The following is a 15,441-nucleotide window of genomic DNA, read 5'->3' as shown; positions in this document are numbered from 1 at the left end:
TAAACTCATTAATAAGGCATCCCATGTCGCTGTAGTAAATGGGACCACAGCCATGTGCCATCAGTCATTAGACTGCACCACGCCACAGCACCCACAGTCAAACACTAACATCTATGTTTCAAAAAAGAAATGCTGCACATTTTGTAGACTGTATAATACAGAGTGGGTGAATTTTACAATAACACAACTTTGATCCCTATCCGTACATTGCACATTTTTGAAAAAAAGTATATCAGCCTTGTATATATCCTATTATTTGTACTTTATTGTATACAGTATTTTTATTCATATTTTTATTCTTACTATATTGTCCCCTTACACTGTATACTTCCTTGTGCTACTGTGTCATTTGCGAATTTCCTCCACTGACGATCAGTAAAGCCACATCTTATCTTATCTTATGCATACGTATAGTAATTCTCTTACTTTTGTGCTTCTAAATTAAATAATAATTGATGAAAGGGTCTCTATTATATTTTGTATGTTTATATGTTGATTTTTTTTTTTTTCAAATGTGTTTTTTCATTGGAATGTCAGAGATCTGCTTCCGTTGATATTTTTCAGTGTTGTGTGTTGTCTCTGCAGCTACAGTCAGGAGGAAAAACATTTTCTCCAACTTCACATGAAACTAAAATTTCAGCTAAAACTTTAAGTCGAATCGCATCACTGTTATAATTAGGCATAAATAACAAAACTCATGAAGTCAGCTGCTGTATATGTACAATCACTCTGCTAGATTGCATTTTGCCTGCACGCCAACACACTTTAGCTACTTAACCCTACTCTGACACACGCACACACACTGTTTTCTCAGCCCTCTGAGGACAATATCAGAGGGTAGTAGTCATGACAGGGCTTTTACAAAACAACAGCGCTATCCACAACTGGAAGCATGAACATGAAAACACACACACTCACTCTCACACTCATGCAGTGTCTCACATACAAGCACACACACACACACACATGCGCCTTGATACTGTCGATAGGAGGGCGAGTATGGTGGGTAGGGAGCTGGACCCCATCTGTGGAGCTTTGGATTATGGGATAGCAGCATGATGCAAGTAAAAAAAATGGTGAGGAATGAACAATGGGGGGTGGGGGTAGGCAGAAGAAAGATGATAGAGGGAAAAAGAAGGATGAACTAAAGAAATGAGATGGCATTAAATGGACAGGGAAAGACAGAAAGAATGAAACAAGGGAACATTAATCATTTGTAAAAGTAAAATAATTTGTAAAAGAGAGATCAGGGCAAAAAGGAATATGGATGGTGTTGAACAGATTAATAAAATGGAAGAAATGGATGGTGAAGAAGGAAGATAGTAATACAGTGAATAATGTTGAAGGGTAAGGTTAGGTAGAAAGAAATAAAATAGCAAGGACAGAAAGCAGAGATGGGACGCAAACCAAAAATGGAGGAAGGAAATAAATTTGACTTACATTGGCTGTTTTCCACTTCTTCACTTCAGCATTGACTGATTGAAAGGTGGAGGGAAGGAAGAGCTGTGGAGAGAGAAAAGAAGACTGTTGAGGTCACCCATTTTTCAAGGAAAGAATTCCATAGAAAATTTGTAAGCTAAAATGAATCAAAAAATGCTCTCAGATATTGATTATTTATTTTTTTCTCAGTGCGACAGAAAATGTGATAAAGCAATACAAAGATTACTGTTGGCTGTCGGAAGAAAACCTTTTTATCATTTCTGTAAACGATGATTCAAGGATTAAGCTTCAAAGCAACCAAGATTTAATGAAGTATTATGAACGGAGCCTTCTGTGTTTTTCCATCAGAAATATACAGTGAAGTGTTGTCTGACACACACAGACACACACACAAACACACACACACACACAGGCTCAGTAATAAACAGTGATACTGTTATAACCCCGTGTTCTTTTAAGCTTTCCACCATGTATACTTCTTCTAAGGTATATATGAATGAATGCATAATATGACACTGCATGTGTGTGTGTGTGTGTGTGTGTGTGTGTGTGTGTGTGTTTGTACAGTAATACAGGGACCGTTCAATGAACAGCAGCTCTCCTGCGCCATCTACTGACCCAGACACAAAGGAAGAAACCACAGCAACACTGAAACTTCCCAGTGACACCAGTTAGAGAAGGAAAGGTGAAAAGGACTAAATACATCAATACAGCAAGTATAGTCAGTGATTTGGACATGAAGTGCACATGTGGATAAAAGCAAGGATGCAAGAGAGGAGTATCAGGAGAAGAATGAAGAGGAGACAGGGAGGCAGGTAAGAGGTAAATAGAAAGAAAGGACAAAAGAAATGTGATCTTGTGTTCATAGAACGGCTAAAATAGCATTGATTGATAAGGATAATTACTTAAGGGAAGAAAACAGATTCATTTAAAATGTTTAAATTCTGTACAATTTACAAAAATCAAGTCCATTATTTAGTTTATCGTTTAATATAAAGAGCATTAACTGTCACACATTCTAATTAACAATAGTAATAATAATCATTTTTATTTGTAGAGCAGATTTTGTGTTAGGATTTAGGGCAGCGGCTACATTACAATCAGATCTGTTATATAAAGTTTCAGAACATGACAGCACACACAACAAGTACTGAATCTACACATAGACAAATACATAAAATACAGCTTAAACAGGATATGCCCATAAAAACCAGGTGAAATTTCAATATACTGTAAAATAAAATGCGAATACATAAGGTGTTTCAATATGAAGTGTGTGTGTGTGTGTGTGTGGAAATTGTTACACCAGAGGACATTTGCACATTGTTATTTAATATGAAGTTTACATAAGATGTAGTAAATATTTCAATTAGATTATCAAGTTATCTTTTTCAGAACTAATTCAAGAAAGACTTTTTTTAACCTTTCAGTTAGTCTTCCTGGACGTGCTGTATTTTATTATAATATAAAATGTATTGAAACCTACAACTGAGAACAGCTGCAACTGGTAGAGAGTGAAACAGACTTAATTTTATTGTGCAGTCGTGTAGTACTTGACCATCACTATGCTTGGTTAGAAGTAAGTGTGGTTTTAAATAATTCTATTGAATATAAAATTAAACTGAATCAATAAAATCACAATCTAAACGGTGGTTGTGTGCGTGTGTGTGTGTGTGTGGGGGGGGGGGGGGGGGGGGGTGCAGCTGTTTCAAGATGGTTACACTTAATTGGAGAAAAAAGAAAATTTCTTAATACCTCCATTTAATACAAATTAAACAAAATTAAAATAAAAGAATGGAAAATCTAAGTACTCACTGTGCACACAAAAAAATACCTTAAACAAACACACACACACACACACACTTGGTGAGCTGATTGTCTAGTCTATGGCCATAACCCAGTAAACACGATAGTTATTGTACTTTAAAGGAGGGTCAGTCTTCTGCTGCTTTTATGAAGGTTCCTACTTTTTTATCATTTTAAGCATTTTTATTGTGATATTTTGATTTGTAGTGGAGTCAGTAAAAGTTCCGACTGGCCAGGAGTCAACACATTATTTTAAACTCTTGAATGTCCAATGAAAATTTTTTTTTTATCACTGTAGTAATTATTAATGGTAAAGTATCATCTAATTTAGGGTTTCATTTTAATTAAGATTTAAACATTGACATCAATTCATTTAACTATTATCAAAGGTACTCTGGCAAGTTCTTATTACTTTCCAAGACAAAAGAAATGTACTTCTTTTTTAATAATGAGGTTCTTTGTGTGTCTTTGTGTGTGTGATACTGATATAACAAATTATTGTAGAAAGTTTAGATGTGTTTCACACCTATGGTGGAATTCAGACGGCACCAATTTACATTGTGTAGTGGATGTTGTAATGTGTCATCTTTACTGAGTTAAATTTCAAACATGCACATTTCAGAACATTTCATTAGTCCTATAAGTCAGCAAACATGATTGAGTTCACCAGTTAGTAATCTACACTTTATCATGACCTTTTAGAATCTTTGGTAATGGAACAATACATGCGAGCTTAAAGAAGGTTTCAATTAAACTGAAATCAACCTTGTGTGTGTTTAATCCACAGACCCTTTGCTGAGCAGATGGATGTGGGTTCTAGAATGAATTACAACACATTACGGGGTAATAACTATAAAATGACTGCCAGAGGAAAGTGGAATGTCCTCATCAATTCTCGCAGTCTACGGTGCATTTAGGAAGGTGCAACAAACTGCCTGTACTGATCGTTTGTTGCCTGTCGTTTGTTATCCGGCTCTCTTGCTGCAGGATGAGAGATAGTAAAGCTGGTCATCAGTCACCTGTCCGGTTCAACATGACTGGAGCTACCGACAGAGAATATCACAGAGTAAACACTGGACTTTCAACATGATACAACTGAACCAGCTCTTTAAGGAGAGACTCCAGAGGTAGACACTGTTTTTTCATGCACTGCTCAATTTTGAGACTTTGGGTTAGTTTGCTTCAGTTTTCTTACAGAGTAGTTTGAAGGAAAAGAGCCCAGATACACAGTCAGTGTTTATTTCAGCTCATTTTGTCTGTTTGTGCCGTTCGATTCCAATTACAGTTCACATATTTAAGGCTATTTTCTCAAAATGAGATTGTTCTTATATTCTGTGCCAATAATCTCCACTTGTGTATCACAACCAAACGTTTCATTCTTATTCCAGTCTATATTCTGAGAGTTTTTATAGAGGATTGTTCTTATATATCATTCACAGCCTGATTTGTACAGCATGTTGTTATAGCAGTTTTTTTCTGATTTGTGGACTGAAAAAACAGATCAAACATCACATGAAGCAAATATTTTGAACCTGGTTTTATCCAATGTTCAGATATCTGATATGGAAAAACAAGTAAATTAGGTAATCAAAGAAGCATTAGAAAATTAATTCATGAAGACACACATTATTTTTTGAAAACTTCCAGCTATCCAAAAAATATATGTCTCATTGTAAAGAATCAACTGCTTTATTGTCTCACCATAACGATACAGTTAGAATTTGCAATCCATTGTATTTGTTATTACTGTAACTTGTGTAAACTTGTGAAAACCTCATCAACATTGACTAAAATTTCCTGAGGTCTGTCAGTATTGCTGAATTATTTAGATTAATGAAGAAAATGAAATAACCAGAATGCCGATTTTCATTAATGATGAAGTAATTTGCTAATTAATAAAAGTTATTTTTGTCGCGTTAGGAATTTCCCAAATGTGCAGATTCGATGCTTTCCACTGTTTTGAACTCTTTTTATGACTCTCAGGCCCTCTCTGATTAAAGGTGAAAGAATATCACGGCAATTCTAAATTTAGATTCTTTTTCTGGTCACTGGAAAACTTCCTGTCATCCTGCGTACAGCCCATCACCATCACCATAAGAGATTAGGACAGTTTGACTGAGTGGTGAAACTCAGGGCTCAAAAGCAAAAAAGCCCTCTCTGCTGCAGCAAAGCTTTATACTGTTCATAGTGTCATCAAGCTGGGAATTTACATGCACAAAATACTGGGTGGAGGACTTCAAATCATTGTTGGAAGTTGCACAAATTGTGCTTCGAGCTGGTCCAATACCACATCGATAAAGAACATAATCAAGAGATGTTTATTCCCTCCTCCTCCTCCTCCTCCTCCTCCTCCAGCTATTCATGTCTTCTTAAATCTTCTTTTCCCACTAAGGGCCTCCTGTTGGCAGGTGACAGCTCAGTGGATGGCGCCCATAGCAAGCTCCCACATGTCCTAAAAGGTGATGGGGGGGATGGTGTTAGTACAGAGACAAGGGGCAGAGTCGAGGGAGCTTCCTCCTCCCCCAACCCCAACCCAGGCCTAATGGTGTGGAGCGAGCCCCTTCACTCCCACTGCTCTACAAGCATCAAAACTATGGACAGAGAGGCAGTGGTGAAGCCCTGTTCTCAGTTCCACTCTGCTAAACAGTTGCAGGCATAGGGGGTGTGAGTCAAAAGGAAGTTTTATTTTACACACACAGACACACACACACACACACACACACATACACATTGGGCCGCCACCTCTTGTCAAGCACATTGTTGAAGCTGTGCAGGAGTTTTAGTTCCTCAAAGGAAAACACATTGAGTTTCCAGAGTTTGTATGTGTGTGTGTGTGTGTGTGTGTGTGTGTTTGAGTCCCTCAGAGAAGGACAACTTGAGATGACAGACATTTAATCCCTGTGGTTGTCTTGGGTTTGAGTTTAAACAAGGAACCAAGTTGAAGCGTAGTTGACCATTCTTACAAGTCTTTACCCGACTAGAAGTACTGTCAAATAAAAACCTCTGTCCAAGACATACCACAGAGGAAGAAAGCCAGTATGTGAGAGGGAGCAGAGGGCTTAAAGTTGTGCTAGGCTAAAGCTTTGAGCTGATATTGTCCTTTGATAAAAAATCAGTTTGGTTCCAGCCAGTGTGGACTGTCTCTGATATGATGAAGGTTCCTGCCCGACCGCGGATACTCATTTCATTCCTATTATTCCTATAACTGAAAGTCAGAGTAAAAAAAAAAAAGAAGAAATCATTCCGATGTGATGCAGGAGGTTTATACTCCCTCATGCTGTTGGTTCATCTACCACCCCCAACGCTTTTTCCAATTCCAAAAATCACATCCATATTGGACAATTCTGCAGCACACAATTTCTGTCGAGTGCCAATGTTCTGCACCAGAGCAGGAAGGAGTGACTTCTTCATGGTGAAAGACAGGGAAGGTGGGGGTGGTAGAAGGGCTTATGTAGCACAGTAGACTACAGATTGTGCTGTGTCATAATCAACATTTGTCAGTAACCAATACCTTTTCCCAACCACATAGGCTACCTTATAATAATAATATTAATAATAATAAAAACCTCCCTAAAACTTCTATGAAACACGATATACACTATAGATATAGATATAGATATATAAGTACTGAACGATATATCGATAATGTATCGTAAACACAATATCAACATGCACGAAATTTGTATCGCAAAAATAAGAGCTTGAACTGCGATAAATTGTGTTTCCTGTGCCAGTCACATGGAGCCCTGCTGCCCTACATAATAAATGAAAGATATTCAGATCATTTATGGGGTTTTTTCTGTCAATGAATCATTGTTGGAAGAAGAGAATAGAGAGAGAATTGTGAGGTGGCTCCATCAAATCTCGCTCTGCCTCCTACTGTTTAAATTCTACCATGGAAACTTCTAGAGATCTCGTCCCGCGGTTGATTATATGAAAGAACTGCGTAGATTATGATAGTCCCAGAACCTGAGGGAAAAGTAACGCACACACTGACTCTGCTGCTCTCACTCTCTCTCACTCACACACACACACACACACACATGCTCATACACACAAACAGTGTGATCGGACACGTTTAAACAGAAAGACGTTTCTTTTATCCTAAGATATATTGTTATATTGTTATATATCGCAATATTCAACAAGGTTATTGCATATTGCATGGTTTTCAAATATCCTGCAGCACTAATATATATATTTATATTTATTCAATGACCTAATTTTTTAAAGCAACATTAGTCTTCATATATGAATATATAATGTAAATTATAAATTAAAAACATAATTATCAGTATTTTTACCTTTTACCAGCATGATTACATATCAGTTTATTTTCCATTTACTACATGTTAATAATATTTCTTTTGGAGGGTTGACACCCTGGGATATTTCACTTCTCAGCAACAAAGTTAATGTGTTTGCACTATAATTGTGTTTGTAGTCTCTTCAATCTATCCCCTCCCCAAAACTCCTTTAAAAATACTTATTGTTTCTCTTCCCATGACATTTTAATTTAACCAACATCAGTTTTAATCATGAATACATTTTCAGATTTGTAATTATAAAATGTTTCATATAAGGAACAAAGAAACAATGCATTATTTTCCACATACCGAACGGGGGGATTTTTTTTTTTTTTGATAAACACAACCTTGTTTACCAGGAAAAAGTGTATTGTAACCATATATGGGGAACTGGCTCAATATGATGTAAATAATAAAATAAAAAAATGTATAGGCCAAGACCTCAGAAAGAAAGTGTAAGAACGTGGAATGCATCATTTTATGTTGTAAGGTGGGATTAAAAAAAAAAAAACTGTTTAACAGCTTTCAGTGGATACATTTGTGTTCAGAAGACACTGAGAGGGAGTATTTTAACTAAGTGTATTATAAACATATCAAAAGAACAGAGGGTGAACTTTTTTGATTCCAGAAAAATACATATCCTTTGCGAATGTCATGCTATGGGCATTAACATGACAAAAAATATAAAAAGAAGTTAATAACTGAAAAGCCTCAAGTGGTCTAAGGGCATTAAAAATACTGGCACTGATTGTAACCCATCATTAAAAAGAATTACAAACCAATGAATGCTTTCTGCAATTTAAGGGCACTCATTTTCCAATCAGCAAGTCATTGTGTTTTTAGCCATTTCACCTTGCATATCTTCAAATGTCCATATCATACCCACACAGTTACTGCCAACATTTTAAATTTGTTTACAATAATACATTCATAAGTAAATTTAATTTCTGTGTAGACTATAGAATACTACTTAGCCCAATATTTGCTGTGTGGTAATATTATCAAATAGCAAATGGTCTGTATTTATACAGCTGTTTTCTAGTCTTGATGACCACTCAAAGTGCTTTACAGTGCCGTTTTGCCATTCACCCATTCCAACACACATTCATGCAGTGCATCTACAGTATGTGCAGCAGTTTCTCTGTCACACACTCACACACTGCCGGCACAGCCGTCAGGGGCAATTTAGGAGTTCGGCACACGGAAAGGGGGAGACCGGGATCGAATAGCCAATCCTAATGCCGACTCACTACATCCAGAACCACAGCCACCCTATTTTCACAGTAATTTTGGAATATGTAACATACTCTGTAAGCACAAAACATACATACAATTAATCTGAAAAACTATGCCATAAATCAGTTGACACAGTAAACCGGTGCTTTCATAAACCTAGTAGTTAATCTAGGCCTGTAAACAAGCACCAGGGGCAGGCTACCCCAACAGTGACTGTCTGAGGCCAATATGCTGCTCTACACTGCAAACACGTATTGAATGAATGAATGAATGAAGAAATATAACTTAATTGAAAACAGTGACCTGCAAATTCAATTTCAATTTACTAGACTTTCATAAAAGCAGTGCCTGCTTTTTGGAATATCGAACACACATGCTCTCAGCTCACTTCAGCTAAGTCACAGTCTCATGTTGTATTCTGTGTTGTGTACAATGCGTGTAGAAATATGTGCAACAAGGACTTTGTGATTACAATAGAATTTTAAGGGCTGCTATTTTGGTCCAAGAGCAGATTCCTAAGTTCCAGAGATGAAAAGAGAAGTACATTCTGGTGAAAGTAGAGGAGTCACCAAGAGGAAAACTTTCCAGTTAAAGCTCCTCCCCTCCTTTGAGAATAACACAGATCAGGAGTGTACATTGAAGCTGGGTCTTCTTCCTGCTGTGCTTGTGATAATATTGCCACCTAGAGGTAAACACACAGGAAGCAGCTTTCTTCACAAAGTAAAACCAGTTCATCAACTGGGTAATCCAAGGTTCAAATGAACTAAACAAGAACAATTCAGAAATCATAGTCCTTCTTATATGTGAGAAGTGCAGATTCAGCCAACAGATAATTAAGAACATAAATATAATAAATGGATGAAGTTATTTCATCGACCAACTAGTTGTTAGGTGGTTCCTGTATGAGATGCTATGACATTGACTAAATAATTTTTGTAATTTATCAATAATTCAGCAACGTAAGGCAGATTAGATGTAACCTCCATTCTTTTTAAACAGAAAATTCTCCAAGACCCTTCACTCTCAGAAAAAAAGGGTTCTTATATGGTTCTACAAAAGACTTGTTCTTTACAGTCATTATCGATTGAAGATCATTTCTATGAGATGGTTCTTTGCATATTTCATTTGGTACCTTAAAGTACAAAAGGTTCTTTATTGTATTATTTTGTGGTGAGAAATACCATACAATTAAGACTCCAACTATCAATTATTTTCATTATCAATATATATTATTTTCTTAATTATTTATCATGAGACATCAGAATTATTAGTTGATATCTTAAAATATGAGGTTTTGTCTCACCAACAGTCCAGAACCCAAAATACAAAATGCACCCTTTTATAACTTAGTTGTTGCAGCTCTATGCAAAACATCACAACACAGCTCTCAGTTGTTTTTGTTCCACAAAAAGTTACAGATAGACTCAACACATATATTTCAGTGTGTGACTTGTGACTAATTTTGTGAATAAGACACGATGCCCAAGTAACATTTACCATCATCAACCAGTTAGATTACTACATTTTCTGAATTATGTCATTTACTTCATGGTAAAAACATTTTATTTGCTTAAAAGTGACTCGTGCAAAGGAGAGAAATCATGTTGACTTCGCATATAGTCTGTATTTTCAGCTGTTTATGGAATACAGCAATGTATCAACTATTAATGGCCTTTTTCATTATTATTTATTATTTACACATCATGATCATTTGATAAAGGTATTTGAAGAACATGTTGTGTTTTAGTATTACATTATAATAAATTGAATATTTTAGCATCACCTTAAGCTAAAAATCTACATTATATATATATATATATATATATATAGTATATATATATATAACCATTTTTGTTTGCACGTTTCACCCTTTTTCAGTGGTAACTGAAGTTAACCCACATTCCAACTGAAGATGAGATGAGATAATCCTGTATTAGTCCCACAATAGGGGAATTTGCAAGCACTGTATAAACACTCAGTTTCAATGATTTATATTTATTTCAAAGCACCTTTAATTCATTTCCCCTTCAACTTCTGCCTCTGTCTGTGGTGACAACGTCAAAGATAACCATCAGCTCGCATGACAGAGACATAATGGAGTCATGGAATAAAAATGCTTTTCTCCTCATCATCAACATGATTCCTTTCTTTCTCACTCTGTCTCCGTGTCTGAGCCATGTGTAATGACTCTGGTTAATTTCTCAGGGGAGGCGCAGTAATATGTGATCACTGACACATTCACATTATCTCTGCTTGGCCACCTGTGTCAGACTGCCTATCTGCCTGTCTATCACTGCATCATTCCCAGACTATTTAAACAACTTGCACATTCTGTGTGTGACATATACCTGTATATCAATTTTTAAACTGATAATAATAATAGCTTGAATTTATACAGCACCTTTCAAGAGACGCTGATAAATAAAGCAAGCCCCAAAAATATTTTCAACAAAAATAATGTTAGAGTGACTGTTTAGCAGCTTAATTATCAGTGTAGCTGGCTTGATTCAGAGATATACTTCACTAACAATGAACACCTATCTTTATGTCCCAAAATAATGATTTTGCACCTCCATTCACATGTAGGAATTAAGTTAGATAATTTAACCAGTGCACTTTATTTTCTGCATTAAATCCTTTTTAACAATACTAAATATGTACCAAATCAAATACTTATTATTTGATTTGAATTCTATCTGTAATCCTACTAATGCTCCATGTATGTAAATGAAAGAGGCCCAGATGAAGGATGGCCTGAAGTGATGAAAAATGAAAAAGCAAAGAGCTGGACTATACCAGAGCAGAGTCAGTCCGGCTGTTGTGTATGTTTAGGGGCTGCTTTCACTGGGCTTCAAACATTGGCTGAGACGACTAAGGGAGGGGGAAGCTGTGGATGAAGGGAGGACAGAGGTGTGATCGATGGATTTCATTTTTTTCAGTCAGAGATAGTGTAGTGCTCGTGTAACATAGCGAGTGAACATCATTTCAGCTGAAAGACACTCAACTACGGTGGAGGAGATGAAGGGACAGAAGCTCTTGGATAAACAAATTAAAACTCTTTAGTGATAAATCACGTTAGAGCTACGAAGCTGAGTCATCTTCCAGAAGGAGAATTTGCAAAGGAGCCTTGTTGCTGCTGCGGACCTGTAAGAAACAGAGTAAAATTGTTCTTATCGGTCAGTTTGTCTCATTGCTCTCAACTGTCTGGAGGTCACAGTTTCGACTTTTTCTCTCTGGCCTATAGCAAAAGAGCAGACAACAATTCAAATAGCCATTATTGTGCATGGGGTCATTGATGAGTTTGATTCTAGGGGAAAATTATTTTCTTTGCAAGCCATCCATGACTGGTGCTAAATTGATACTCTTAAAACGGTTCCTATGCCTGAATAGTGCAAAGGTCAAGTGGAAGTTGAAATGATCGATTAACTGTTATAAAAATATACTTAACTTAAATCTACAAATATCAACAAATTAATATAACAAAATAACATAAAAAATAAACCAACTACAATAATTTAAATAACAGTTTCATTGCTTAATACAAGAAAATACTCAAGCTCCAAACTCCTCCTCACCACCAGGTCCAGGGATGCCCACACTACCCAGCTGATGTGCTTGACATGTGGTCACGCAAGCAGTCAAACACTACGCATACCTGTTCTTTCAAATTGATACAAGCTGTGTAAGAACCAATTCTGGGTTGACACAATCTGCAGTTTTAGATTAACCAGTCATTCAGTATCATATGGTATAAATCACGTTATGATGATGTCATTATGAACTGGCATTATTGCTATATAAAAACAGTAAACATTGTCAGATTTGGGTATCAACACATGCACAGGGCATGCATTACCCCATTGATTTTTTATTATTCATTATTTTCACTGTTAATATCTGGGAGTATGTTTTTGTCATATGAAAATCCATGAAGGTCATGCCACCATGTGTTCATAACAAGTTCTGGCCTGTTATTGAAAATCAAATAACTCTATTCAAAAAGGTGCAATGCTGAAGAAAGGAGCTATTTTCTTTGCACTGAGTTGACTGCCCACTCAGCTGACCAGTAACCCCCTGTGAAGCAGTGCAATAATGACACAGCCATCAGTTTGCTTTAAATGAAAATCCATCGGAAAGCATTTAATCCAGACCAGAGCTCTCACCATTAGTGGGTTTTTTCAGGTCTTGCGAAACCAGGTAAACTGTAAAAAGAGCTCTCATTTTCTCTGCCTTCTGGCTTTCTACTCTGTCTGACAATACCTAACCTTAAGAGGAAACTGCTGAACACACACACACACACACACACACACAATAACTCACATTCTATGGTGTGTGACCCCATCTGGGCTCTCTGACAATTTCCCTCCTCTAATGCTCTTTAAATGGGCTGCAGGGCAGCTGGAGTCTTGTAGGCTGCCATCAGGAGCAAAGAGCAAAACCAGAGGGCAGTGCAAGACATTATCTCTTCAGGTTTCTCCCCAGGTCTTGTTTTTCTCACTGTTTCTCTCAGTTTCTCATGTAATTTAAGGTATTATGTAGCTGGAAATTAGTGAGGAGACAGGTAGTGGGAGTATTTTATTCCTATGATCAGAGGGCTTGGAACCACAGGTGCTGGAAAGACAGTCTGTTAGCTAATATGTCTTAGCTTTAATTAGTTCCCTTCCATGTATGTCTGATTGGACTGCTTGTTCATTGCTCACTGTTTACTCGATTAACCCTCATATAAGCATTTCTTTTATCTCAACTGTTCTTCCTCAGGCTGCTTTTGATTCCTTATACTTATGATCAGTGGTGTAGTCCAGCGAGTACACAGGGGTACCCTGTATACCCTCTTCGAAATCGCCTCTGTTTCACAAAAAGGATTTAATCTTATTGTTCATGTGCAGTGACAACAAATGAATTAGAAACTGACATCAATGGCTTGAATGACAGTATGACAACAAGCATGGACCAAATAAGTAGGAAGGGAGCAGCAGTTATATAATGGAACCTTCAAAATCAATCTTTTGAAAGTGAGAAACATTCACGAATAGGGGACCTAAATCAACAGTCCTTATTAATATTTATCTGTACGCTAGTATTCACAAACCCAGACCATTTCATTGATCAAAAATTCATGAAATTCCCACAAGTAGTCTTGAGATATCACATTCAAGAGGCCATAACACGCTTTGTTGAAGCCACCATGATCTGGTCCTTTTACCACTGAAATGCAATCAATTTATTAGTGAGTTCAAGTGAATTGTGCCAGATGTAATGAAATTCCCTTTGGGCCATCCTAATATGTCACATTCACAGTAACATGAGGACACTGTAACCTTGACCTTTGACCTCCAGACACCAAAAACGAACCATTCATTTCTGAGTCCAAGTGAATATTTGAAGACATTCCTTCGAGCTGATCTTGAGATATCAAGTTCATGTGAAACATAAACATACTTTGTGAGGCCACCATGACCTTTAACATCAGGCTACCAAGATAAAATCCGAGTAAAGGTTTGTGCCAAATGTGGAATAATTTCCTCCAGGTTTTCAGAAAAATATTGCATTCACAAGGCAAAAAATGTGCTTTGTGATGTGACAATTACCTTCATTCACTTGATGAAATTCCCTTTGGGCATTCCTGATATAATCAAAACAATGCAAGGCCATATGACCTTGACCTTTTAACCACCAAAATGTAATCAGTTCATTTTCAAGTCAAACTGAATGTTTGTACAAAATTTGCAGAGATCCCCTTAGGCTGATTTTAAGATATCACGTTCAAGAAAAATATTCCAGAATCAAGTGAGTAAATGTTTGTGGCAAATGTAAGAGGATTCCTTGATGGTGTCACCTTGACCTTGACCTTTGACCACCAAAATTGAATCAGTTCATCCTTGAGACTAAGTGAATATTTGAACCAAATTTGAGGAAATTCACTCAAGGCATTCTTGAGGACGGACAACCCGAAAACTGGCTGTCACCAGAGCAGAAGCATAAAAAAACTAATGTCATTATACTTTCAGGAGGGACAACATATGATAAAGGTGAAGCTATGTTCTACACGGAGGGCAAATAAATTCTGTACTTCTACACCTTTAATATTACAAGGACATCAAAGTTTCCACAACACCATTATTAATTCCTTCCCATTTCATCTTACCTCATCTTCTCTTTCTCCCCCCAAACCCCTTTACATCCATCCATCAACCTTCCATTCATCTATTCTTCCCTTCCTCCTTCCCCCAAAGTGGCGCCAGGGGTCATGATAATAAAACCCAGGACTCATAATTATTATTACATACATTCCAATTTAAATGCTAATTGAACTTGTAATTACAAGGCAGACAAAACACAGGCACACATACAAATAAATGCATATACAAGCAAATACATCTATAGTACATAGACGGCTGTATGGGTACACCCACCTACACACACACCTATTAATAATAAGATGAAATTCCTTAATTATAATGAAGTCTGTGATAGCCGAATAGCCTCCCAGTCATTTGTGTGAATACATTTCCCTTATGTAATTATGAACATATTTCAACCCTGTGATTAAAAGATGATTCTTGATTTTTTTTTCTCTTCTTAGGATAATGAGGCTAAAGACCGTAGTCCCAGGGCTTTTTCTTTGACGGTCAATGCCAGAACTTTAAATGAT

General features: G+C 36.8%; 1 protein-coding gene across 8 annotated transcripts in view; it reads right to left on the bottom strand.

Annotated features, from left to right (window-relative positions):
* tenm3 (teneurin transmembrane protein 3) overlaps positions 1–15,441 on the bottom strand; it is a 500,548-nt gene that overhangs the window by 438,663 nt on the left and 46,444 nt on the right. For all 8 annotated transcript variants that reach the window (XM_069529751.1, XM_069529750.1, XM_069529754.1 and 5 more), the window contains exon 2: positions 1,441–1,503. The gene's annotated coding sequence lies outside the window, so the exon portion shown is untranslated. The remainder of the gene's footprint in view (positions 1–1,440; positions 1,504–15,441) is intronic.

The sequence above is a fragment of the Paralichthys olivaceus genome, chromosome 8, assembly GCF_024713975.1.
Source record: "Paralichthys olivaceus isolate ysfri-2021 chromosome 8, ASM2471397v2, whole genome shotgun sequence".
NCBI classification, from domain to species: Eukaryota; Metazoa; Chordata; class Actinopteri; order Pleuronectiformes; family Paralichthyidae; genus Paralichthys; species Paralichthys olivaceus.
This window is presented reverse-complemented; position numbering and strand designations above follow the sequence as displayed.